Raw genomic sequence first — 27,287 nt, 5'->3', positions numbered from 1 at the left:
TTATGCATAGTTACAATTTGCATAGCGTGTATCTCTTTTTGCAGGATATATGTAAGTACACTATTGTATCAGAGAAGGGTTAGCGTTAGGGTCAGGGTTAGGGTTAAGTAACTACTATGTAAATACACAATAATTAGAAACTCAATGTAAAGTGTTACCAAATGTACTTACCTCACTCCTCCTGACTGCAGAGTTACACAACCAGGGGAATCGACTGTTTTGCTCTGTTTCTTCTGTTACTTGGACACGAAAATGTTAAAATATAGAAAGAGGAATTAAAGGCGGGCCTGTTCGCACAAGTCTTTTAAATGAAGCCTTAACCTCAAATTGCATAAAAACCATAAAAGCCATAGTGTATTAATAAATAACACGAAACTGCACGAATTGCACTGGAATTTTAGAATTTGCCAATACATGTTTATAACTAAATCTTAAACTAACCAAATTTGTTCAGCGGCTTATACAACAAACAAAGCTACAGCATTTACTGCCCTGCAAAGATCTCTACATTTGAATTAGGATTGTAAAGGCCATTTCCTTTAGGACCAATTTAAAAAGAGTTTGGACTTTTTATAACTTAATAACCATGTATTTTCAATAAAATCTTCAGCAGTTTTAGACCACAAAAAACAGCCCTAATATGAGAAGATGTAAAAAAAACTTCTGAAACTTGGTGCACAATTTACAGGTCTGATGATGTTTCAATAAAACCAATAAGTTCCTCTGGTGCAGAAAGACGGGCCAATGTAAAAGTGGACTACATTCTTTCAATTGGGGTTTGGTTTCTAAATCTATGCCAAAGAAACACTGCATATTATTATTTATTTCTTAGCAGACACCCTTATCCAGGGCAATTTACAATTGTTACAAGATATCACATTATTTTTACATACCCATTTATACAGTTGGGTTTTTACTGGAGCAATTTCAGTAAAGTACCTTGCTCAAGGGTACAGCAGCAGTGTCCCCTATCAGGGATTGAACCCACAACCCTCCGCTCAAGAGTCCAGAGCCCTAACCACTACGCCACACTGCTGCTAATTACAGTATATTATATATTATTCTTTACTGACTACTCTAGAATGATACAGATTCATGTTCAAATGCTAGCTGACAGAACATATTTTCCAGCTTTTTAAAATCTGATTCAGATATATCAGCACACACTTTTAAAAGTGTTTACTCCAGTCTTTTGCAACAACAACTCATATCAAAGGAAATTTTAAAAAACATGTTAATGTTCAAAACTGGAGCCAAACAGCAATGCTGTATTGTTCAAGGTCTCTTCAGTGCTCTCCAGTTGTTTGTGTCTCAGTTTTGTATAAATATCGTGGAATTTTCTCCTTTAAAAAATACACTTTGAAAAAAGAATCCCATTATCTGCTACTTGGCTGCAGGTAATTATCGGGTAAGCGTTTTGTTTTCTTTTACAATGCTTCTCATTTAAAACAAGATGTGTTTGTTTATCAATATACATTTCTGTCGATAGCTTGTGACAGATTACATTGTTGATTGCATTTTGTAAGTTATCAAGGTCATGTTTGCTCCCACTAGTAATAATTAAACCCTTATTTCCACGTCATTCTATTCTATATAGAAAAAGGAGCCTTAAGGGCTGTATTTGAATAGACCAGGTTTCAGATAAGGGGGTTTGTTACACCCACAGATTTTCTGCTCAACAAACAAGAGCAACAGCACAGGTTGCTATGTCAAGGTCGGTGTTGGTGTTGAAATTGACTTGTTTATTAAAACATTCAGAGCAGGCTTCTCACAGAACAGGTTATTTGGAAAGTTGTTCCATTTCAGCCTAATTTAACATGTAAAGTCGTCCTCGAATAAGTTTGTACAGTGGGAAAAGGACAAAATGCAGTAAATATTTAAAGACAGTATCTGACTATTTATAATCCAGATGGAGGGGTTTTAAATGTTTACAGTTTAGTACAGTTTTGCAATGGCTTATCTGTCTGCACCAGGTAAATAGCATGGCCCAGCTTTCTGCACCTATGCCAAGAATACTTTCTAATTTGTTTTTGTTTTAAAACATTGTATTTGTCTTTTTTGGTTTAAATATATATTTATAGAACAACACAAAGCCTTTTTTACCTGTATGGTAATTGTTTAGTTTTTATCAGCACACAATTCACTATGATCAGTCTTTTCCAAAATATCTCCCATAACCACATAAAGAATGTGTTGCAAAACTGTGCCTCTATTTCCAGTCTTCGTGGATCACTGGGATCAACCCCACATGTAAAGCTTATTAAGGTATATTTCCAGTATTTCATGCTTATTATGGTTTCAATTCCCTGGTTATGGCTTATTGGGGGTAGTGCTTCCTGTATTCAAGCCTTATTGATTTTGTTTAATTACTGTAGCTGTAATGAAAGTCCCTTTTGATTGACTGTGGTTAGTCACCGTGATTTTCACTAATATGATTATCTCTCCCCAGTTCTGCAGTTCTGTGCCACTTCTGCACTTTTAAAGAGAGAATTCATTCAGTCTTGCTTCCATACCTATCTTTGGGGGGGGGGGGTTCAAATAATTATATAAAGCTAAATTAGGTAATTCTCATGTGTTATATCTTGGTTTCCCGACAGCATTGTACCACGTGCATCTGGTTAAATAAACAAAACCTGATAGGCTGTTTTTCTCCCTGCAATGCAATAAACCACATGTTCCTGGCCTGGTGCTGTCAGGTTGTCCACGTGTGAATCAGGTTACTGAGGCTGTTGAAGACATGTTAATGTCAATAGGAACGCATTTGACAAGAACCCTGTAAATTGACTTAGATGAGCCTGTTTCTCTTTTATGCTGTGCACACGGCTTGCCTTTGGTGTTTTGTTTCAATTGGACAGCTAGCTCAGTTCCAGGAATCAAAATGTACTGTAATAGCTGCAGGGATTTCTTGATCTTGCATTCCCGACACCAATACCACAGCTAACAACATCTGCAAGTGGTTGCCTGCGAAGCTGCCTAAGGTGCTGAAATGAACGTCATTGGCTTGGCACGCCTACCGCTGAGTAAGAGGGTGGGAATGCATTTTTGGCACTCTTTCAATTATTGAGTTTAGTATGTCCCCTAGTGCAGTGAAACCCCCTGGTGTATGTAGGTAGGTCACACTTACATTTTTTGCAAAAATCTATAGAACTCTTTATCCATTTGTGATAAAACTTGGTAAGGACATTCTTTAGCACAAGTCATTGCAAGTATCAGAATCTGGGAATATGCACTAAACTACCCAACTGGATTTTCCATCGCCCTGAATTAGAGATGCAATTTAGGTTGATCACGTGATGCGACATGTGATCCCTGCAACGCTTCAAAGCAGTGGGAGCAGCACGATTGCAAACTACCAGAAGAAGGCCTGATAGTGGGTGCACACCAAGCAGGTGCCACAGCAGAAAGGAGAGTCGTGTTGGTAGGCTGCTCCAAGACATCAGCCATCAGAGTGTATCAGCACTGGCAAAACGAAGGGAAAGCGGCGCCAAGATAAGCAGACTGAATGGATTAACATCCCTTTAGACACCTTCCAGCACCTTGTGGAGTCTATGCCATGTTATGTCAAGGCTGTGATATCATCTACAGGTTCTAATAAAGTGGCCACGGAGTCTATGTCACACTTTTTATATATATATATTGTCTTTTGTTCACCTTGAACTGGAGAAAAGAAGTTCAGGACATCTGTTCTATAAACTGTATGCTCAGAGTCCTTGGCACTCCTTTTTCAGTAACAGCAATGAAAGAGAAGAGTTTTATTGTATTGTGCACAGATGATTTAAGGGTTATTGTTTCCAGTATTGGCAAGACTTTATTTTTAGTGCCCAATATTAGTTAATGGTTACATTCTGGCATACATAAAGAGAAGACATGTGTGAGACCAGAATGTGATCACTGAATCAGAAAATGATAACAATAATAATAATATATTTATATAGTGCCTTTCATAGTGGACCACCATCACAAAGTGCTTTGCAGAGGTAGGCTGTGAACTGTGCATTATATGCACAGTTCACAGGACATTGATTTAACAGCACAAGGAGGTTAAATGACTTGCTCAGGGTCACACATTTGAACCGGTGACCTTCTGGTTATAAGCCCTGGACTTTAACCACTGGACCACACTGCCTCCAAGCAAATATAAGCAAAGAGAAAGCTAAACAAGAAGAATACACAAAGATAGCGATTATCAATTGCTCTTACAGTACCTGCTATTTGCACAATGCACTATATACTGTGCAGTACACAGTATTACTCGTCTCTTGTAGTTCATTTCCCTCTGAACGTGATCTTCAGCAAGGCTATGTCACCTGGAGTGCAAGACCAGTTCAATCAGATTTGAGTCTTTGGGTCGTAGCTGCGCAAATCAACTTTCTCAAATGTAATTACATAGACAAAGAAAGGGGCTCTTTGACGTAGCCATGTCTGGGTATAGCACTCCAGCTCTCGTTATTATTGGTTCTAATTGCTATTTGATGTTATTTCATTGCTTCCTGTGCAATTAACAAAATCCTCAATGGGATATAACAGGGCAACCAGTACCGTCGTTTATAAATTCAGGATGTGATGACGATTATAGTCGAACCAGGCCTGTAATATCTTCAGATCCCATTGAAACCACTAACCCTTCCATCCCTGTGTGTGGCTTTCGGTTTTGTGTTTGAAGATTTCCTGCCACTCTCTTGTGTATTTACAGTAGCAGAATGAATGGGATGTGTCATTATTGCAGTTTCCCATCATACTTTACATCTATGCATCACCTCAAATTTTAGGATTGAGACATAATTAAAAAAAAAAAAAACGATATGAAACATAATTTAGATATTTTATTTAACATGTAATCAAAGAAGCTACAAAATTATATTGCAAAAGTCTACCGGAAGCCATAATAATAGTACAATATTTCATGTTAGATTTTTACATTTTTGTCAGTTTTTATTTGGAAAACAACAAAGTGGTATGTAATTCAATATGTTAACTTAACATTATTTAGCAGATTATGAAGCAAAATTAGTTCCTTCTATAGGGTGATGCAAAACTTTTGGCCATAGCTGTACTTCAGGTGTGCGATTAAGTACATTCTGTATGCTGTAAATCAAAGGCTTGCTGGAATGTTACTCAACAGCTTTCAGAAAGTCTTTCCCCAGTAGATAATTCCTGCCTTTATAATTACAGGTACAAGGGCCTTACAACACACCTGCATTCTCAAGTGCAGCAGTAAGGGATGTCTCAATACAACTGCATACCTTCATGTGTGTTATGGCATACTAGTGTCAATGAGAGAGAAATAGCTTTGTTTATTGTACTGGCTAAGTTTAAATTAACTTTTATTTACAAGGGAAGGTATAGCAACGTGTTGATCTGTACCTTTACAGCAGCCAATACTTTCCCAGTGTTACTACTTCACACCCAGCCCACACCAAGCTTCATTCCAGTTCCATTCGTAACTCCCTTTAACAGAAGGATGTTGTTCTGTATCGTTGACGTTGCCATTGAAACAAATGGTGGTGGTAGTTTTAAAATGTCAGAAATGATGACGCCTGAGGAGAAGCAATCATTTTGAAAACAAGTATTGCCTTGTCAATCATTTTTACATTTGCCACGTACATTGTAATAACAAAGAAATGTCAACCACATTAATGTGCACCACGGTTTTTGCACACAGTTGCTTGTTTTTTTATTAACCTCAAGGTAAACAATTGAGTTGCCAATGAATTGAAGTCAACACAACAGATTTGAGTTGGCAGCTTACAATTGTAGCAAAATGACCTTAAGGAGAGGATTAACCCTGACACTTCTTCTCAGCACAGCGCTTATTTCTTTCTTCAGAGGGCTGACTGCTCTTCAGCAATCTCACCTCTTAGGCTAGGATAAGATCTTTTAAACAAAATTAAGGAAAAATCGAAGCAATGCTCAGAAGGGAGGACATGAGACCAGTGCTGTCCCAGAGCGGATTCCAGTTTTGGAAACTTTACTAATTATATGTGTTATGTATTTTTAATGGATACAAATATATTTTTTAATCCACTTCCACAGGGAAGAGAAATACATATAAGAATACAATTCAGAATATTACAGAATATATTCTAATATTCACAAAAGCTTTACCTTTAAGTTTTTATATATATATATTTTTTATTTTTTTTCAAAATCTGTTTTTAAAAACTATTGAATTAGTTGCATACTCATCAAACTGTTCTAGACTTTTTGGAGGCTTAAAAAACAGCCTAGAGCAGTTATAAATATATAACACTTATATTATTCATACAGTCTGTTTTTAAATTACTAATGAGTTCAATCTTTGTGGCGAGAGACCTGTGGGTCCATTTCACAAAACATAAAATACGATTATTTTTGTTTTAACCCACTTTGAATCATTAAATCAAGTTTAAAGTTCATAGAAATCTAGTTTTACATGAAATCATAACAAACACGTATTCCCATTTTATACAAATGCTCTGCAGAACGTTTCTGATCCACAGTCATCAATTTCAGGGATTCCGCTGAATTATTCTCATTTTCAAAGCACTGTTTAATCTAAGGGCAGCACTTAAAAAACTTTAAAACAGCCTATATAAAGGGGGTCATTTTTACAGATATTTTTCTCTTCTCTTCTATGTGGGCTGCAAGGACAGGGAAGGAACCCAGGGTCATGACCTTGCATAAAGGAAGTGCACTGGATCACTAAGCCTCACCGAAGAAGGAAACAACATGAACAAGAAACAATGAGGCTGTCTTCTACATTACATTACAAGAGCAGCGGGGTTGAAAGGAATGCTGTGTCATTATATTAAGGAGATAATCACGACCCATCAGTTTAACCCTAATCTTTAAATTACCTTCATGATAAAGCTTGCTGTATTTTGTTCCTGTGTCACACACAGAAGATTTCAGGATTCTTTTTGTCTGTCAGATAAAATGTAGAGATCTGTGCAACGGTAGTGATGGCACTTCATAATTAGAATTGGCTTTGCTATAGCAGTTTTTTTTAAATAAAACAAAATCCCTATACATTTATATGGGTGACAAAGCACATTAAAAAAAATAGCTTGAGTAACTTCGAACTTCAACACTTTTTCATAATGCTAAGCCTTATCCATAACCCAGCTGGAAGAATCAGAATTCCTGAAATCCTGACCACATAAACACAACTAGTAATGCAAACTATTGTTCTGGGAAGGAGTGAGTATTCTGTATGGGCAGCAGTGTGGAGTAGTGGTTAGGGCTTTGGACTCTTGACTGGAAGGTTGTGGGTTCAATCCCAGGTGGGGGACACTGCTGCTGTACCCTTGAGCAACATACTTTACCTAGATTGCTCCAGTAAAAACCCAGCTGTGTAAATGGGTAATTATATGTAAAAATGTTGTGATATCTTGTAACAATTGTAAGTTGCCCTGGATAAGGGTGTCTGCTAAAAAATGTATAATGAATTAATTCAGCTATGTACAGAAAGCTGGATGTATGCAGTTAAACTGTGGCATCTCTATAAGAGAATAGGAGAGACACATCCAACTGTGAGCAGGGCAATTGGAATTATGGTTTGCTAAAAACAGCAATGATCTTGATCTCAGCGTTTGTTGTTTTGTCGTTTGGTAGATCTTTAACACCAGTTTCACTCCAGTGAGGGTTTTTTGCATATGCACGAGGAGATTTGCTATTGTTTTGCAAGGTTTTGACACAGCTTGTTTCCAGGTAGTGCTTGAGAACTGGCACTTCTATGGTTAAACATTATTCAAAGTGCTCAACAGCAATAAAGAAAACATTGTTGGAGGAGCTTGAAACTGTTTTACGAGACACACCTGGAACTTTCCAGCAGCACAGGCGTGTCACTTAGGAATCTGTTTATTGCTGCACCATATCTGTGCTTTATGACACATGGTGTGCACACAAACATAGAAGGGACCCTTTAGTTCAAGAAGCCTGCAGAGAAAACCATTGATACCCTCTTAGGTGTGGAAAGCGTTGCGCTTTGGAAGATAGCAGCATATTACAACATGTTCAGGAAAGGAAAACAAGGCAGTTATGGTGCTTAAAAAAGGACCTGGCTAATGTTTCTTTTATAAGTAGCTTGGCATGATTTAAATAGACCCCAGTCTTCTCCACACCTGTTGGGTTTAATGAAGTAGTGTGTATGCCACCCTGAACTGAAAATTACACCTCGTTTTAGACCAAAGCATATTTTTCTTGGGTTTTGAATACTATTCGCTCATACAACACAATGGACTTTGTATATATTCACCGTTTCTTTTTTAGTTTTTTTGTATTTGAAGTCTGGGCTCTCAAAAAAAGAAATACAATCAATCAAACAACAGAGAGTGCACTTTATATTCTCAAAACACACACGAATCAAATTATTATTCAATCTCCAAGCACTGAATCACTTTGTGTGTATGTATATATATATATATATATATATATATATATATATATATATATATATATATATATATATATATATATATATATATTCAGTAGTGTGCACCTCAAGATTTGACATTTATATTCTTTATATACCTACCTGCATGAAAGCCTCTGGGTGTGAGAATTTCAATTTCCGTTCAGTAATCAGTGATATAGAAACAATAGGCACCCATGTGTGAAAATGTTAGACCACTTTGTGCTTTAATTAGGCATCTTAAAACAACTTCAAAAAAGGCTCATGCATTTTACCATGTGTGTTCCCTTTGTCTTATTATTTTAAATGAATTGCATGTGTGGGCTATTAAAGTAATCCGTTAAATTAAACAATCACTAATTTGCCTCTTTTGACAATTTCAGTAACAGTGGTTTGATTTCATATGCACAACAAATCAGTACAACAGACTCTATGGAGTGTTCTAATACATGTGCACACTATTGTATGTATACCGGTACATACACTTTAAGTGCACGTATACATTGTTTTTGGTCAGCGTTTCAGTAAGTTTAACATACCTTTGTCAAGGGAAGGTGTGTTTCAAAACAAACAGGGGAGGTACTTATAGACTTTTGATGCCATGGCAACCACACTCACTTATTTCTATTCAAATTGATTAATGTGTTTGTGATGTCATTTACTACATAATTAATGATGTAATGATCTACTATTCCTTTCTATTTAAACCTTCAGGCATCGTGGTATTGAGTCTATTAATCCATTGATTTTCCTTTATTCTTCTGTGTTGTACATTATCAAATTTTACTGTAAAACTACAAATTGTAGGTCATTCATGTTATGTTCAATGTTTGTAAAGTGCTGAACTATTGGTTCATTTCCTGTTTTAATTTCTTATTATTATTATTATTTGTTTATTTAGTAGACGCCTTTATCCAAGGCGACTTACAGAGACTAGGGTGTGTGAACTGTGCATCAGCTGCAAAGTCACTTACAATTACGTCTCACCCGAAAGACGGAGCACAAGGAGGTTAAGTGACTTGCTCAGGGTCACACACTGAGTCAGTGGCTGAGGTGGGATTTGAACCGGGGACCTCCTGGTTACAAGCCCTTTTCTTTAACCACTACATATTTTATATTGTTACATTTGTGGCAAAATATACCATTAACAAGGTTGCTAGTTTTGCACAATGAGTTTCTTATGACTGAATATCTATCCTCTCCCCCCCCCTCTCTCTCTCTCTCTCTCTCTCTCTCTCTCTCTCTCTCTCTCTCTCTCTCTCTCTCTCTCTCTCTCTCTCTCTCTAAATCATGATTGTTTTTGCTGTTAGTTTTTAATATTTTCCATTGAGTTCATCCATATGGTGACACATCGCTCAGTCCTCCACACTGTACACACTATTCAATGAGCTTGAAGCCGTCTCACCAGACACACCTGAAGCATTCCGACAGGTTTTCTCTCACATCGATCCAGACTGTGTGGGAGTGACAGCGTGTTTGCTGAGTGACTAATGTGGCTGCACTTCTCATGCTCACATAACATTAGTACAGTGACAAAGATGGAAGTGTGAACTGTCAGATTCCTAGGACAGACTACGACACCAGACAGAAATTCACAGATTATATTATTTGTAAATACAGTGGTTGAGAGATAAGGGATAAATTGCAGTTATTATATTATTGTATGTTTAAAAGTGAATGTAAAGTGATTTGGAGGTAAACATTATTTCAGGCAAGTTGTAGGACCCTCGCTCCCTTCGGGGGACCTTTTTGATTATTAACCCTGTTGGGGTCCTTTTGTGCTACACTGTGATCTGGCTGCACAATGTGAGCAGTGTCTTTTTCCCTGAATGTAAGGGTAGACCTGGCCACAGGTGACATGTGAAATCCCCCCTTACGCTAGGGTTAGTCCGGCTCATCGCTGTGCTTGTGTAGACTTGCTCACAGCAGGAACAAATCCAAGCGAGGAACCAAGCAGCATGTGTTGTTGTAACAGTGGAGACGCAATTTATAAATGTACAACATCTGTACAGATTCCTGACACACAAAAAACTTGCTGACTGAGGCTGGCAGATCTGCACAGCAGGGGTTAAACAAGTCTCAATGAAATGTCTTAGTATACCACCCTGAGCTCTAAATTACTCCTCAATATGCCCCACTACATATTTATCTTGGATTTTGAATGTAATCTTCGGTTGCAGAACATACAGAGGTCTTGTTTGTGTAGTGTGGGTTGATTCTGTGGAACTGTTTACTTTCTTGGATGTACTGTGTAAACATTAGTGAGACTTAACTCTTTCACTCAGTAGAAACTGATGGATTTAAAGGGTTTAAGGCTGAGCCTCAAGAGGACTGAAGATCGATAGGAAACCTCTGTTTCCCCTGTTAAGCCAATAGCTTATTTTTAAGTACATTTGTCAAGGTACTTTCCTGACCAGTTGTGGGGTCGCTGGCGTGCACAAGATTCAAACCAGGCTCCGCCCAGCACCTTGCCCACTGCTTATACTAGATGAGCCACTGGGGACCCATCTTCTCTAAGAGCAGAAGCAGCATGAAAATCACTTTTTAAATAGAAATCCAGGATCTAAAAAAAAAAGACCAAAACACTTGTCCCAAAATAGCTGTATATCTACAGTACAATGTGCACACAGTGTACTGAGAAACAACAGGCTCCCTCGCTGGTATGAATATGTATCCACTCTGAGGACTCCTTGTACACTTAATGCTCTCTCCCTGTAGTTATCACTTTCACAATATTCATTTGCCAAACAATTACTTATGTCTAACCTGAAATATCTTCTGAATGGTTGGAAAATGAAAGGTGAGGCAATATTTTTGGTAACACGATATATATATATATATATATATATATATATATATATATATATATATATATATATATACACAATTGTATAAGAAAAGGGTTAGGGTTATATGGTGCAAAAAGATTTACAAATTAAGTAAACTGTAACTACACATAATAAAATTGTAATTGTACGGACACATGAATTTACTAAGTAACTACCATGTAAATGCAGAGTACTTAGAGACATAATGTAAAGTGTTACCGTATGTATATCTATCTATCTATCTATCTATCTATCTATCTATCTATCTATCTATCTATCTATATATATATATATATATATATATATATATATATATATATATATATATATATTCGACTGTATAATTTGCTGTACCAACTGAGCCTCTTTAGAAAGAAGAATCTTGAATCTATTCCTTTTAAAAAACAAACGTTTTTTCTTTAAAAACCTCCCAGCTAGCTTTGCAGAAGTCATCTGGAAGGAACCTCCCCTCCCAGAGTGGCACTGATACAAATGGCACATTCTGTGGCACAACACATGTCTGCTTAATGTCTGGGAGCTGTAACTCATCGACTGGGATAACAGAGGACCTCACACAGAACTGATGGAGTATTATTTGTGTAAGCTTTTTTTTTTATATAATTAAAATTTGATTTAATATAATTATTTTTCTGAAAGCTGAATAAAAAATGAAGAACACAAAGATACAGACCATGCCCGTTTTACTGAACAGGTTCCAGCAACAATAAACTTGCATTCATTAAAAGATACAAGGGATCTGTCTGGTAAGAATGCTGCACGGAGTGCAGGGTGAGTCATGCAAGCATGGGCTGGAATCCTGTCCAAGTCGAGTTGTCAGTCTTGTCTGGAGGCTCACAGGGAGCACTGTATTGGCCTTTTCTCTCCCAAGGGGATAGGCAAGGAGACATTGTTCACATCATGTTTCCATAACACTTACTGATCAGGTGCTGGACAAGTCCAGACAGTGACGTCACAGGACAGGGTTCACTGCTGGGTAAGGTCGAAGGTCGTCCGCTGGTCTTAGGCCCTCCTGATTGGTTCACGGGTTGCAGTGGAGACTGCTTAAAGAAGGAATTGGGGGGAAATCGATTCTTTTTTTTTTCTTTATGACTTTGCAGCTTTATAACTTGTATTAGTTCTTTGTTTTATGGTGCTATTCAATCAAGTTTAAAATACATGCTGTATATACTGCGCTATAGAACAGGGGCGTAGTGAAATATCCCATGGCAAAAGCATAGGAAAGTGTAGTAAATCATGATAAAATAATGCATATTTAAAGATACAAAGGATTTCACTATTTAACACCAGCGACAGGTGGGCTAAAGTAATGATATTTTCCTTGCTGATAACTTTGTGTTTTAGAAAGATATGCCTGTCTGAATACTCATACTTACTGACTTTAAAAACAACAGACGTTCATTTGACAGGTAATAAAAAACGTGAACACTCCTCTAAAGGGAGCCATGATGTTTGATACTGCCATCTGGTGTGAGCTAAAGGAAGTACAGTACAAACCGGAATGTCCCTGAAATGTTTAACAGTAATGTAATGCGTTTCACAGAAGGGTTGATTGATGAAAACAGGAACAATTAGAAATAATGTAAACGGCTGTGTAATGCACAAAACATCACATCCACAGCACAGTCCCACCTAACACCAATGCTCAGGCCAAAAAAACTACTTTCTACATAATGGGATGTTTCTTGTGGGTCTCCCAGCTAAGTTCTAACATGGTTCAAACCTGCCCCTATCGCCTGAGATCTGATGCTATCAATCTGAGCTGCTGTACCTACATGTTTGTTCACGAAGTGGTTTTAGCTTGTTCTTTCAGCTGTGTGTTATGCAAAAATACATGTAGTGGCAACACAGCTGTGTGCTAAAACATGAGCGTGTGGATTCAGCCTCTTTCAGCATAACAACTTCACTGCCAAGCTTTCTTGCACGGCCAGTCCTAGCATTTTGAAATAAATGTACATTTTAATATTTGTATTTAATATGATGAAAACTATACATTATACCTTTATATATTATCGGTTGAAGCTGGTATTCAGAAATCCGAGTGAAAAGCATTTCCACCGTATGTTTTTCTTTTTCTTTCTCATGTGTTTGTGTGTTCAGCAGAGAGGCGTGACCACATCAGAGGTCAGGTCCCATGTTATGAATATGTATTTTTCATATATATTTTTTTTCCATTGGTTTGTTTTATGAACAAAATTAATTCAATGACACGCATTTCGACTAGATTTCATTTCTCAGTGTTTATAAATGTAACCCTGTTGAGTGTTTCCTGGTTAAGGATGAGTGTTTTTACAACAGCAATATGCATCACAATGGACAGCTTGTCAATGCAGATTCTTTCTGAGGGGAGTTTCTCATGCCGGTCCCAATCCGTCATTCTGTCCGTGACGCCGATAATGAACTGGCTGTATGTGTCCTTTGAGCAGATATAGGCCATTTAAATGCAGGCTGTTTTCAACATTGTTACCTTCCTATGATGATGAACAGCAGAAGCAGTATGAACTGAGTGTAATTTAATTCTACCATACGGGTAACTGGCAGCACGCTACCCTGGCAGCACGTTACCCTGGCAACACGTTACCCTGGCAGCACGTTACCCTGGCAGCACGTTACCCTGGCAGCACGTTACCCTGGCAGCACGCTACCCTGGCAGCACGCTACCCTGGCAGCACGTTACCCTGGCAGCACGTTACCCTGGCAACACGTTACCCTGGCAGCACGTTACCCTGGCAGCACGTTACCCTGGCAGCACGTTACCCTGGCAACACGTTACCCTGGCAACACGTTACCCTGGCAGCACGTTACCCTGGCAGCACGTTACCCTGGCAGCACATTACCCTGGCAGCACGTTACCCTGGCAACACGCTACCCTGGCAGCACGTTACCCTGGCAGCACGCTACCCTGGCAGCACGCTACCCTGGCAGCACGTTACCCTGGCAGCACGTTACCCTGGCAACACGTTACCCTGGCAGCACGTTACCCTGGCAGCACGCTACCCTGGCAACACGTTACCCTGGCACTGCAACCCAGTACTGACTTCTCAAGGTATCACTTTTTCCCAGGAATGACAAACTACATCAAAGAAAACTGGCAACTAGGAAAGTCTTCAATGCAAATAAGCAGAATGAAAGAAATGAGAACTGGAACTACAAAACTGGTAGTTAAAATGCATTTAAATGGTCCTGTTCTGTGTCCTTTATCTTGATAGAAAAGTACAGAATTTAATTGCACTGGAGATGCACTTCAGAGTTTCAGTGCAAAAGAACTCCAGCTATATTAATGCAAATAAAAGCTGTCTGTATTACAGTTCAGTCTATGGGATTTGTTTCAAGCCTTGACAACTGAAGTTTATGATACACCATTTTTTTTATTTTTTATAATGTAATAATAATACACCCTGTAATCATTATAGCTAGTGACGTCTGGCTGCCATGGCGACCAGCTCTGGGGTTCATTAAGATTGACAAGTGGATCATTGCAACAGGCTCTTTATTGCACAGCTGCTTATGAGCATGCTGTAATGGAAAGAGGAAGGACATTTCTCTGGGGTTGAAATTTGCATGTCGAATAGTGCTGTTTATGACCTCTTTATCTCTGCTGCTTTAATGAGTAAGGCAGGAAAGCACAAAGCCGACCCGAAACAAAAAAAAAATTACAAAACGCCTTGCGATTGGTTAATGGACAAACTATACTCCCTTGTTGAGCTCAGCAGCACGGTAGCTGTAAAATATCAACCAGCCAAGCTATGACTAACTAACCCAGTAAAGACCATAGCATCAGTGATCACATGCCTTATCATGATCACAGGGCCAAAGTCGTAATATGTACAGTTATGCAAGCATGGGATTTTGTAAACACATCAGAATCAGTGAGTGTCTTCATTGGAAACGGATCATGTTTTTGTTTATCAGTATCCCAGTTTAAGGGACGTGCAATATGAAAATAAAAAGTCATTTAAGAGTAAAAGGAAAATATGAAACACGTGTAAGATACTCTGTGCTGTATTTTTTTCACAGTAAAAAAAGGCTTATTTCACAGCATTTTATGGTTTAAAAATAGGTGTTTAATGATATTTCATGATTAAACATAATATTTATTAAAGGAGAAAACTAGCGTTGTCACATTCATCATTTTGATCCCAAATATTTAACTGCTTACCTGTGTTCAATCATTTACCAGAAGCAAACTAAACCGACTGCCAGGTTCCTAAATGTAGTGAGTCAATAAGGCAAACGTTTGCTGTATTTATTTTTAATTGCTAAAAAAAAAATTATATTTATTCTATTCTTTCAAAAATGAGAACTACATATTACACAGCAATGGGTCAATTTCACAGAAATCGTGAAATCTGTGATAACCGCGAAACTGTATCATTATAGTACAATGGAAAGTAGGGCCCCCATGTTCATTCTGTCACTAATATTGTTTTTTGAAATGTTTCAGTGAAATGTGCACCAGCTTGAATGGTAAGCTCTGTACTGTTCTGGAATGTGAAGAGAGTTCTAAGGTTCTCTGTACTGTTCTGGAATGTGAATAGAGTTCTAAGGTTCTCTGTACTGTTCTGGAATGTGAAGAGAGTTCTAAGGCTCCATTAAAAAAACCAAAAGCAGACATTTGGAAGCTGGCCAGACAATAACAAATACTTCAGCAGCACAAACACTAGGGTGTGAAAGAGACAAGGTAAGTCTGATAGCAGACAATAACGTATCAATAAAGATATGGGGCGATGGCTGTCTAGCTGTGCACAGAAAGATCACTAGTTCCTTTGTTACGATAGTGTAATGACGAATGGCTGAAAAAAAACCATTAAGAAATTAAGGCCTTGCCTGTCCTGGTTTTGTGGGCGTCATTCTATTCTCGAGACCTGAAGAGTCTTAAAGAGGTATTGTGTCTGCTCCTTCTTACGCACTTTGATCAAGTAATTAGCCCTTCACAGCTAGTGAGTCAATTGTTTGTTTGACTAGTTTTGTCAAGAAAATGTGTTAATTCCTGGGAATCTGTGGCGTGAAGCATTAAAACTGTTACAACTAATTATTAGCTCAAAGCTGGATGGGCAAAAAACGAACAAAACCTGTTAGGTGGGGTTTGCACAGATTACTTTTACAGCAGGCTAACAGTGGTTTATTAGGGAGGTGTGTAAAGGAGAGTAATAAGAAAAACAACAGTGGGGGTTTCACTGTGTGATGTTAACTGGTACAGTCAGTCTAAGGGCTATAAACACTGACTAGACTGGTGGCTTTATGGTGCTCAGTGCAATGCTGGCTTGTCTTATGAATGGGTTTATACCTGATTTAAAAGCATGGCAAGAATGCAAAAAAACCCAAAAAACTGGGCTGTAAATTTTACCAGAAACATACATGCGTAGAATATTGACAGGTGGATTGTAGTGCATTATTACAGACCACAGAACATTTCTGAAGCACCTTTTTTTTTTGTTTCCATGCTGAAAACATACGTTTTATTAAACCCTAAAGCTGTGACCGGCAGTGCTATCTCCATGCTACTGACTGATTAACAAACTAAGAAATGCAAATACTTGTCTTTGTATCTTTATGAATTCGTTTAGTTTGGCATTTATCTTTCAGTGTCCTGGCTTGCTGTGTGAGCATTCTAGAATGGATCCATTTATCTTTCAGTGTCCTGGCTTGCTGTGTGAGCATTCTAGAATGGATCCATTTATCTTTCAGTGTCCTGGCTTGCTGTGTGAGCATTCTAGAATGGATCCATTTATCTTTCAGTGTCCTGGCTTGCTGTGTGAGCATTCTAGAATGGATCCATTTATCTTTCAGTGTCCTGGCTTGCTGTGTGAGCATTCTAGAATGGATCCATTTATCTTTCAGTGTCCTGGCTTGCTGTGTGAGCATTCTAGAATCGATCCAGGCTGCACTCTGCTGCAAAGAGAGTTTCTCCAGCTTGTCAGCTTGCATTGTTCTTTCTGAGCAGCACTGACTTCATAACCAACCTGTGTACGCTGCTGCTAAGCAAGGCTCCCACACTCTAACACTTAACATTGTGTTCTGCAGGTGCACTCACAGATGATAAATTGACTTGTGTCTGACGCCCATTTCGCCTACAGAAATCCAGCCCTGTCTGAAGTTTGAACTGGTTAACTTTTTATCATGCCAATGTGACTTGTTGCTACACAGCTGGCAGAGCCCCAGCTGTCAATAAAATGTGACTAAACATAATTAAACAAAACCACAAAAACATAAAACAAACAGCATTGATCCAGACAGATCTTGATGCACAGCACCAATAGGTTGTTTGTGAAACAAGTTGTACTTTAGATTTCAACAGGGTTGACTTAGTTAGCACTGAGTTACAGTAAATGTATAATGTGTCACCTCTCTCCCTCCAGCTATATACCAGGGATGGCCGACCCTGCGAGCCGCATACCAAAATGTTCATATGGCCGAGAGACACACACTGTAACACATGAAATGTTTGCGAGCATGGCATTTAAATACTAGCATTGTTTGAAACATTTTTTTAATTCTCTCGAACATTATTATTTATTTCTAAGCTGACGCCCTTATCCAGGGTGCCTTACAATTGTTACAAGATATCACATTATTTATACGTACAGTTACCCATTTATACAGTTGTGTTTTTACTAGAGCAATCTAGGTAAAGTACCTTGCTCAAGGGTACAGTAGCAGTGTCCCCCACCTGGGTTCTCACCAAAAACACCACATAAAACACATATTTGTAAGTATTCTTTTTGACAAGCTCTTCCCTTGAAGATCTGAATGCTCAGTTTAAAAAGGTTTTTTTAGTTTTTTTTGTATGACTGCTCTGTGTATTAAATACTTTTGAGAGCTTTGTGGATGACAAATGCACTATTTATTTTGAAAGGGATTACAGTACCCTGCTCATGACAAGACAAGCTATGTAAATATAATAATTTTTGACCTGCAATATAAAATTTAAACATGCATCCTCTCGTCTAGCGCCAACACTCCAATTTTATAAAAAGATTCATTCATCTGAATGAGGACGTTTGGCACGAGCGATATTCCATGCCATACAAAACTCACTTGAGTCGTTACATCAGCGTCTTTCCTGAACGCCGAAAGGAACACCTGCTGACTGCTGGAGTGTGCTTCTGAAGAGGCCAGGTGGTTTCTCCTCAAGTCTGATCCAGGAGGATATTCAGATGAAAATGTGTTGTGATTTCATCATGACGTTTGAGGTTGCTCGCCTTCTACAGGCTGTACAGTGTGTAAGCGCTGTGTTGCAGATGAGACACAGGTTTACACTGTTTTCAGTGAAAGCAAACTCGTCCTCCCATTCTGGCTTAAAGCCTCATACTTTCATTTATTACTTCTGGAGGGTTTGCTCAGTGCCATTGTCTCCACGAAACGAAGGAGCACTTCATTCCAAATTATGAAATTCACTTTCAACTGCACGTCCTGCTTTCACACAAGGTGATCTAAATACACATGCGCCAATGTGTGGTGGCGAAAGTCATCAAGAGTCCTTGCAGTGAACAAGCAGGCTCAAAGAAACAGAAGAGAGAGAAGGGGAAGGAAGAAAGAATAATAAACACAATGAATACAGAGAACACAACTCAAGCCGCACTTGAACTGCTCGGGAGCCATGGTTCGGCCACCTCTGGTTTATACTAAAACACGTATGAACTCTGTTAGCTTTTACTGGAAATACCACACTAGGAGTGACAGCCTTCCTGCTGATACATGGTGTTTATATGTACTGAGATTTCCATGAACTAGACACTTTCACTGAGATCCTCTGAGAAGCCCTTCAAGACATATTTCTTGCAGGAGGAATGTACTTTAAATGGAAGAATAGTTGCTTCTTTTGAGATACAAGAACGAAGATCTTTCACTGAACCCCATACTTTATTTTCCTGTGGAAAAGGCCCTCGGCTCTTTTTATACTCTGATGTAACTGAAATAAACTTGTCAGAGAAGTGCGCAGAATTTATATTTTACGCGGCCATGGAATTATGTTTTTACCCCCGTCGCACATGGAAAAGGAATCAGTGGAAATAATGTGTTTAGTCCAAAGGTTGGCAAGAGTATCGAGAGGCTTCGCTGATGGAGGGAGTCTTAGTTATCTGGAGTTTGTGCTCTTTGTAGAATTAGCAATTGTATTTTTAAATTAATTGTGAAAATGTCCTCTGAGTTTGACTCCATAGGCTAAACCTAACAGCAAATGGCATTGATGGTGGCTCATTGAGAAAAAAAAAAGAACATTTTGTGACCTTGACTTAATGGGTTGAAATGTTGAGCTCCTCAGATCGTTTATCGTGTGATCGCCACACACCCCCCTTCTCCTTTAATGAGCCACTGGAAATGTGACCTCTTTAATGGATCCATTATACTTGCAATACCCCCAAACTGGAACGAATAGCGGACTTTTAAGAAAGATGGGGTCTGCATTAAACTAAAAACCTGTAAATACAACACTGCAAGACTTAGAATAAAGATACAAAACTAATAGTGCCACAGGCCATTTCTCACTCTTACACAGAGTCACTCAGACAGTATGACCTCTCATTAAAAGCCTTGCAGGCCTTGGCACCTGCACATTGTTGATTCACGTCATTGTAACAGCACACCTTATTATTGCTCACAGATAGCTCGGTCCCAGTTGCTGTTTTCACAGAAGGTGGAGTGAAGAGATTATTGGCTGCAGCCTGCAGACAGCAATAGGAAAATCATTCCACATGGACTGATTAGTAAAGCATGCTTTTAATCACAGTCAAATAGAGACATAATATTAAAAAAACGATATAAACATAATTTAGATATTTTATTTAACATAATGTAATCAAAGAAACTACAACGTGACATCGCAAAATAAAAAGTCTACTGGAAGCCATACTAGCAGTACGGTATTTCATATTAGATTTCGAAATGTTTTTCAGACAAAAAGGTAGCAGATCTGGGCAATGAACCCCTGGTCCTCTAATGGTGACTAGCTTAATCAAGCAAGCAAGAGTCACAAATACAGATGACCAGGGTAAACTGGCAATCAATTAACCAACTGAATCTGCCCACGTTCTCAGTGGATTTTCTGCTCCTCTGTAACCATGTCAAACTTTAACCCAGTCTAGTTACCTTCTCGCATGGCTGGCTAGTCAATGCAAGTACAATGCAAGCCCTAGACAATACATACACTATATACAGTGTGCAGGACCTTTGCCACAAGCTCACATCCCAAAAGCACCTCATAGTTACTCACAATTGGGCACCAGATGACATCATAGCTGACTGTAGTCAATGCTGTTGTCCCTCACCTTTTATGACTATGAAATTCACAAACAAAATCACTAATCCAAATCAATAGGGACCAGACTCTGTTTAGATTAGCAATTTGCTCTGAGTGCTGTTCATTATCTGTAACATTGCATGAACAAGAGCCTACTGTACTGTACATCAACTAGTTTGAAATATGTACTTCCTTATAGCCTTGTTTGTGCCTTAGACGCATATTGAATCTAGCTGCTATAGACCCTGGACAAACAACACCTAATGATCTCTCTTCAAACAAGCTGTTGAATGAGCGACGAAACATAAATATTGGAATGGCTGCACAGGCAGTGTCTGGTGGTAATGAATAACAGGGCAAGGATGACTAAGACTTGAGTCAGTCTTGGTCTTGTCACGCCCACATGATGGTGCTGTATACAGCTTCATGAGGCTGATGCTATTGAAACCCCAGGGCAGGCAGTGGCTTTCATCATTGGAGGACTGGCTTCCAATCTAGCTCACAAAATACCACAAAGCTACACACAATTTAGTTCAATTGGCACTTAGCATATTTACAAAGTGTTATAGTGAGTTTAAACTAAAAAGTGCCATAGCCATTTCAAAAGCTGCTTAAAGAGCAATTGATATGGGCTATCTTGACTATTCGTTATGTCTAGCCTCTAAGTACACCTGGTACAAAAGAGTGCAACCATTAACCTAACCATTAAGTAATAATACTGGTACTGTGTGGTCCAGTGGTTAAAGAACGGGGCTTGTAACCAGGAAGTCACCGGTTCAAATCCGGGCTCAGCCACTGACTCATTGTGTGACCCTGAGCAAGTCACTTAACCTCCTTGTGCTCCGTCTTTCGGGTGAGACGTAGTTCTAAGTGACTCTGCAGCTGATGCATAGTTCACACACCCTAGTCTCTGTAAGTCGCCTTGGATAAAGGCATCTGCTAAATAAACAAGTAATAATAATAACATACAACTTAAACAACAAAGGGCCCAAAACAGACCCTTGAGGAACACCAGATATCACTGGTAACTTAGAAGAGAGTTGTCCCTTAACAGCAACACTTTGCCAACGCCCCACGATGTAAGAAGAAAACCAGCCCAAAATGCTTTCACCAAACCCGTATTTAGAAAGTTTTGATAAAAGAGTTTGTTTGTAAATTGGCTTGTAAGATTATCAGTTTTATTTTACTTCAATAAAAAAAGAAGCAAATTGTATTTTGACGTAAGAAAAAAGGTTTTGCTATATCTGTCCCAGGTGTAATTGAAGCACATCCATTCATTACAAGATAAACTAATCGATTCAATAAGCCTATGTATAGGCTGGACATGGCTGATGTGTTTTCACAGTTTGCCAATTATGGTATTGAAGTGCAGTCAGAAGCAAATTGTTCTGCATAGCAAGGCTGTTGCATCAGCCTGGGGAATTCCCCTTTCAATTTCCCCTGCTTCGTCTGGCCTGGTTACAAGTAATACAGAAGGCCTGTTGAATAGCTGTCAAATGCATTATTTAACCACAGTGCAAAAAAGAGGTCTGCTGAATAATGTACATTCTATTCATGTGTGGGAGGGCACATTGCACAGCATCACTGCTGGAGCTTGACTGTACCAGGGAGAAGGAACGGGTTCGCAATGAAGGAATATCTCCATGAGCTGCTGCCATCCTGACAGAACTTGACCGTGAATTGAGTCATCCATAGTGGGCCTTTCCATTACTGTTTGTTGTTACATTAAAGTCTTTAGTAATTCAAAGGGACCAATTAAACCTGTGACCAGGTTATTTTTACTTATTAATCTGCCAGGATTGCTGATTCCTGTATCACAAAATGAACCTCATGTTTAAACCTGTGGTTTACAAAAACAAATGCAGGACCATTCCAAACTGGTTTGCCTTATAGATTTCCTAATAGTTAGCTGTATTCTGTGAATTTAGTTAAACAAGATTGATATCATTTCAATTTGATTGTTTACTTTCACACATGTTTATTTTAGCAACCATAGCAACGCGCTTTCAATTCATACTTAATATGTCCACCTGAGTCGATGTGGAAAAGAAGTGTCATCAAATCGCAATCTAATCAGAATGACTTTTCCTAGAAAGGGTAAATGTTAGAAATAATATGGCATAGGTGTAGAAAGATGGGTCGTGCTCTTTACCTGGTGCAGAAAGTTGTAAAACTACGACATTCTTTTGAACACATGACGCGTTCTCTTTGAGCTGCTGCTTGTTCTCGAGAACCTGGCATTGTACCACACCGCTTACAAAGTATCCTCCTGTGTACCTGTCTGTTCTCGTAATCGCCACCGATACAGAGAAAGTTTTGATGGTGAGGGAGATTGCCACTGACACTCTAAAGGTAATCAGGTTTGTTTTGTTTTTGTTTTTTCCCAACTATATTGCAATTCAGGTATTTCATAGAGGTTCTCAGAATGACAGTTATTTTAACCCTATCTCTGACATGACTCACAGTCCACTGGTTTCCTAGGCAACACCAGGTATGAGTGCGTCACAGTTACTGGAACAACATCTTTGGAGCCAATAAAAATTCCCAGAAAGCCCATTAAAATCAGACAATTGCATTTGCAGGCAGGAAATGGCCTAATGACCTTTGCTGTAGGATTTCCTTGGATTGTTATTTGTTTTGTTTTGTTGTTTTTTTTTAGCATAAAGAATCAATGAGATTTGTTTAAAATGATTTTCAATTTTAAAAAGACAGATTGAAAACATTTACTTGAGATGGCGTTTTTCTTTTTGAAAGGACTGCTGGAAGATGAACAATGCAGAATGCCAGGGTTATTCATAATACCGTGCTCAGTGTGCTACAATGCAGTGCTGTGCTACAAATGCATTACATTTTCTGTGGGTATCTGTTTGTGTGTTTCCTTTTCATCTGTGTACTACTGTGTGCTTTAGGAAAACGCATGTAAGGAATCATTTCAAAATCTTGAATGATTTCTTTACATACAAGTACCGTTCTGACCAAAGGTTTTGCATCACCCTATATAATTGACTCATTTTGCTTCATGAAGTCAAATGACACCTGCTGAATAACGTTACACTTTGTAGCTAACGAAAAATGACAAAAGTGACATTTCAAAATCTAACATGAAATACTGTACTACTATTATGGCTTCCGGTATACTTTTGCGATATCATTTTGTAGTTTCTTTGATTACCTGATGTTAAATAAAAGATGTAAATGATGTTTATAGAGTTTTTTTTTTTTTTAATGATATCTCAATCCTAAAATAGGTGATACATAACTTTTGGCCAGAGCTGTACATTTGAACCTGTTTGCTGATGCATTTTAACTTTAAGTGGCCCTGACAAACCCATCAGAGCGATTCTAAAGAAAGTCACACAATCCCAACTGGACACATCCATGTATTCAATCATCTTTAAGAACAAGGGAAATGGCATTTGGCGGAGGAAGACTCAGTCTGACCAGCAGGGGTCTCTGCAGAGTGATAAGGCAGCAAGGTCCAATGTATCCAAGATTGGTAACTCGGTGCAGGCTGGACTGGAACGATGCTCACATGACTCACCCTGCCTCCCAGAGGAAGTGCTTTCAATAGGTGAGCAACTGGGGACCTTCCATGTGTAGCTTTTTGTAATGTTTATAATCAGTGTGGATATTATTGATGCAGTTAAGTGATGGCTTCCTCTGTATTCCCTGTTTGCCCACATTCACATCAGCATGCTTTTGAGAGATCATGGCTGTTCCACAACAACTACCCTCAAAAAACGTTCTTCTGTTTACCCAGAGTAGCTCTTTATCTGTTGCTGTAAAAACATTATTTAAAAAAAATGCACACCCTAACATGCTTTTTTTTTTTTTTTTTAATTAGCTTTCATTTACCCATTGAGACGGAGGCCTCATTTACAAGGGCGTCCTGGAAAGTTGGGTTTATTTTATATTCTACCTTTTAAGGTTAGTTCACTATTTAACCCACGTCTGTGTGTGTTTGTGTCCATTCCCATCTGTTGGAAAACCATGTACAATTATAGCTTGGAGATACTGCATATCTTTTGATTTTAATCATTTACACAAGAAACTAATTATAAAGAAAAACGGACTAACAGTTGTGCAGAGAGCTCAGTGTTCTGTGTAAGTTTGTGTGTGCGTGTGTGTGTTTGTGTGCTGTGTTTATATGTATTTTGCAACCTCTGGTCAAGAGAAACAGAGGCTCCTCTGCCTTTCATCTAATCACGCTCCTTTTAATGAAATACAGCTGCCATGGAAACACTGCTGTGCACGACTACCGATTCAGCCTCAATCATTTAAGCTTTGTTTGCTGACCAGAAATTAATATTAACTGGAATAAAAATAGCATAGAAATAAAAGCACAAGCAACCTGGCTATGACTAAAGTGTTTATTCTTTTTTTTTTTTTGCAGACAAAGAGTGGAAATGTACAGAACCAGGGAGTTCCACTCATCTACTGAAAAGATTTCCGGGGACTGCTCACATCTGCAGTAGTATCTACACAGAAACAAACTTTAAACATCAGGCTCCTGTTTCATTGTTGCTGTAAATTCTAGCATTTAAATCGTGGCCTACAAAATCCGTGTAATTGGGGCTCCACAGACATACTAGCTATAATTGAGAACTTAAGGGAGAGCCAGATCTAGTAAGCCTGAGATCTGGTGTGATGTAAAAGCCAGAGCAAGCTCAATGTAAGTGGAGCACTCGATAACTTTGAAAGGGCTGAAAAGATAGACATCCCTGTTAAGGCCAAAGATCAGCTGTTTTATCCAATGGACCTGAGCAATGGAAAAGATGGCCGGTGCTGTCAGTCACTCCCCCTAAACAAACACAAATTCATCACCTTCTTGTAAAAAAAGATATAGAAATAAAGGAAGGCTTGTCAAGCAGCTCAGTCCAGCTCATGGAATTCGAAGCTGCTTTTAACATGTAAACCCCATCTTAGTGGGATTATTTCAGCTTGCCAAAGACCAATAAAAAGCAGACTGAGTCAGTGCCAGCCCCCCATCGTCTGTGTTTCAGGAGGTCTGTTATTAATTAAGGGACTGAAGAGTCAATGGTTTGGATGTGAAAGCCTCCTTTGTTTAGCCAAAGTACCTTTCATAACAGAGTTAAAACATGACACGTTAACTGCTGCTGTATTATTATGAGAGAACCGAAAGTGACAGCTAATGGAGGCTCCTTTCTTTTGAAGATAACCCCCCCCCCCCAACCAAACATTTTAAATTAAGGTCAGCTCGTTTGATACGGTTAAGGTATAGTTTTGTGTGATCCCTTTTAGATATTGTGGGAGGGCAGCGGTGTGATACAGCTCTTAATGGCTATACAAATAGCAGGCAGAGATGTAAGGAATTGCAGTTTAAGCACTGATGTGCGTGTTTATTTACAGAAACAAAAATAAAATGGTGCACAAAAGAAAAAGGTAGTGTTTCTTTAAATATGTTAAAACTGTTCACATGATCTCCCAGGTAGAACAAGGTACTTAACACGTTGGATGCTTGTAAGAAGGCACAGTGTAGAGGCTGGGCTGGCAGGTAATCGTCTCTTGATGTTCTGGAGGTAGTTACCTGCGTTCAGTCCGTGAAGAAGAGGAAGAGGGAAGTGCTCTGCTCTGCTCTGCAATGCTCTGCTCTGCTCTGGAATGCTGTGCTCTGCAATGCTCTGCTCTGCTCTGCTCTGCTCTGCTCTGCAATGTAATGCAATGCAAAGCAATGCAATGCTCTGCAATGCTCTGCTCTGCTCTGCTCTGCTCTTTGCCCTGGGTACGTCTCCAACCAATGGAGAGACTGCTCCTTATATACACGTATGGCTGGGCTTAATTAAGTTTTAATTAATCAATTAAGTCCCAGCCACAGTCTGCACGTGTATTTGGCAGGGGTAATATTAAGCCTATCCCTACCAAGCTGGAAGAATAGCTGTCACAATATTTTCACTTAATTTTCTCAAAACTCATATAGCTTTAAGTTTCATATCTTTTCATATATTTCAAAATACATGAACCCTGTTACATGTCTGAGACATCATTACAAGACGGGTATAATTTGTACTTGGATACATTTCCAGCTGCTTGATTTGTTTTAATTCCATCACTACCCCCTCCCCCCTCCTGGTATGTCACACTCCAGTTGTGATGAATCATACTAAAGATATTCTTTGACACTTTAACACAAGCTATTGAGAGAATCAGAACGTAGGGATTCATGTAAGTGACCTGTCTGTCTGCCTGCACATGTGTCTAAGTCAGTTCTCTTTAAATACTCTAATTAACTACAGCATGTTCAGTCAAAGGGAGCAGCAACATCCTCAGCTGGACAAAGATAACAAGAAGAACCGAGCGATTTGTAATTGGATTGAACCAGCAGGGAGAGGCTTCTGATTTCACCAGCTGAACCGAGTGCAGGCACACACTATTCAGAGTGCAGTCCACCGCCCCTGGATTCTGTCTGTCCCAGGCATCATCTTCAATTAGAAACACAACAGAAATGAACTTCTCTGGCGTGAGCAGGGCACGGCTTGACAGTGTGGCTGAATTATTCCATTTCAATTAATGACACCACTCGTCAAAAGCATTAAAAGCACAGTAGCTCACTGCATACGTAAACAAGGAGGTATGAGATTAAAAAAATGACTTAAAAATACATAACCTTTCATGGCACTTAATATTTGACAAGACAAACTGTAAGTGTGTGGAGGCTGTTGAAATGGTTTCATTGGAAACTATGCTGTGTTTCTGAAAGGAGGATCCTCTAAATAGCTCTCTCGTCTGCGCCTCCTTGTCATTTCTCTGTTTGGCCTCCACCTTGCAGAGCACCTTGTCCAGAGTGCCCCTT

At 38.9% G+C, this 27,287-nt stretch overlaps 1 long non-coding RNA gene across 1 annotated transcript; it reads left to right on the top strand.

Annotated features, from left to right (window-relative positions):
• The first annotated feature begins 1,279 nt into the window (after positions 1–1,279).
• On the top strand, positions 1,280–25,855 carry LOC131737682 (uncharacterized). Its single transcript, XR_009329313.1, has 4 exons — positions 1,280–1,408; positions 11,655–11,819; positions 24,321–24,403; positions 24,870–25,855. It is a non-coding gene; the product is annotated as an uncharacterized LOC131737682 (long non-coding RNA).
• Positions 25,856–27,287: the final 1,432 nt, after the last annotated feature.

Source organism: Acipenser ruthenus, chromosome 8 (assembly GCF_902713425.1).
Source record: "Acipenser ruthenus chromosome 8, fAciRut3.2 maternal haplotype, whole genome shotgun sequence".
In the NCBI taxonomy this organism is placed as follows: domain Eukaryota; kingdom Metazoa; phylum Chordata; class Actinopteri; order Acipenseriformes; family Acipenseridae; genus Acipenser; species Acipenser ruthenus.
Note: the sequence above shows the minus strand (reverse complement) of the source record. Positions and strands in the feature narration are given on the sequence as shown.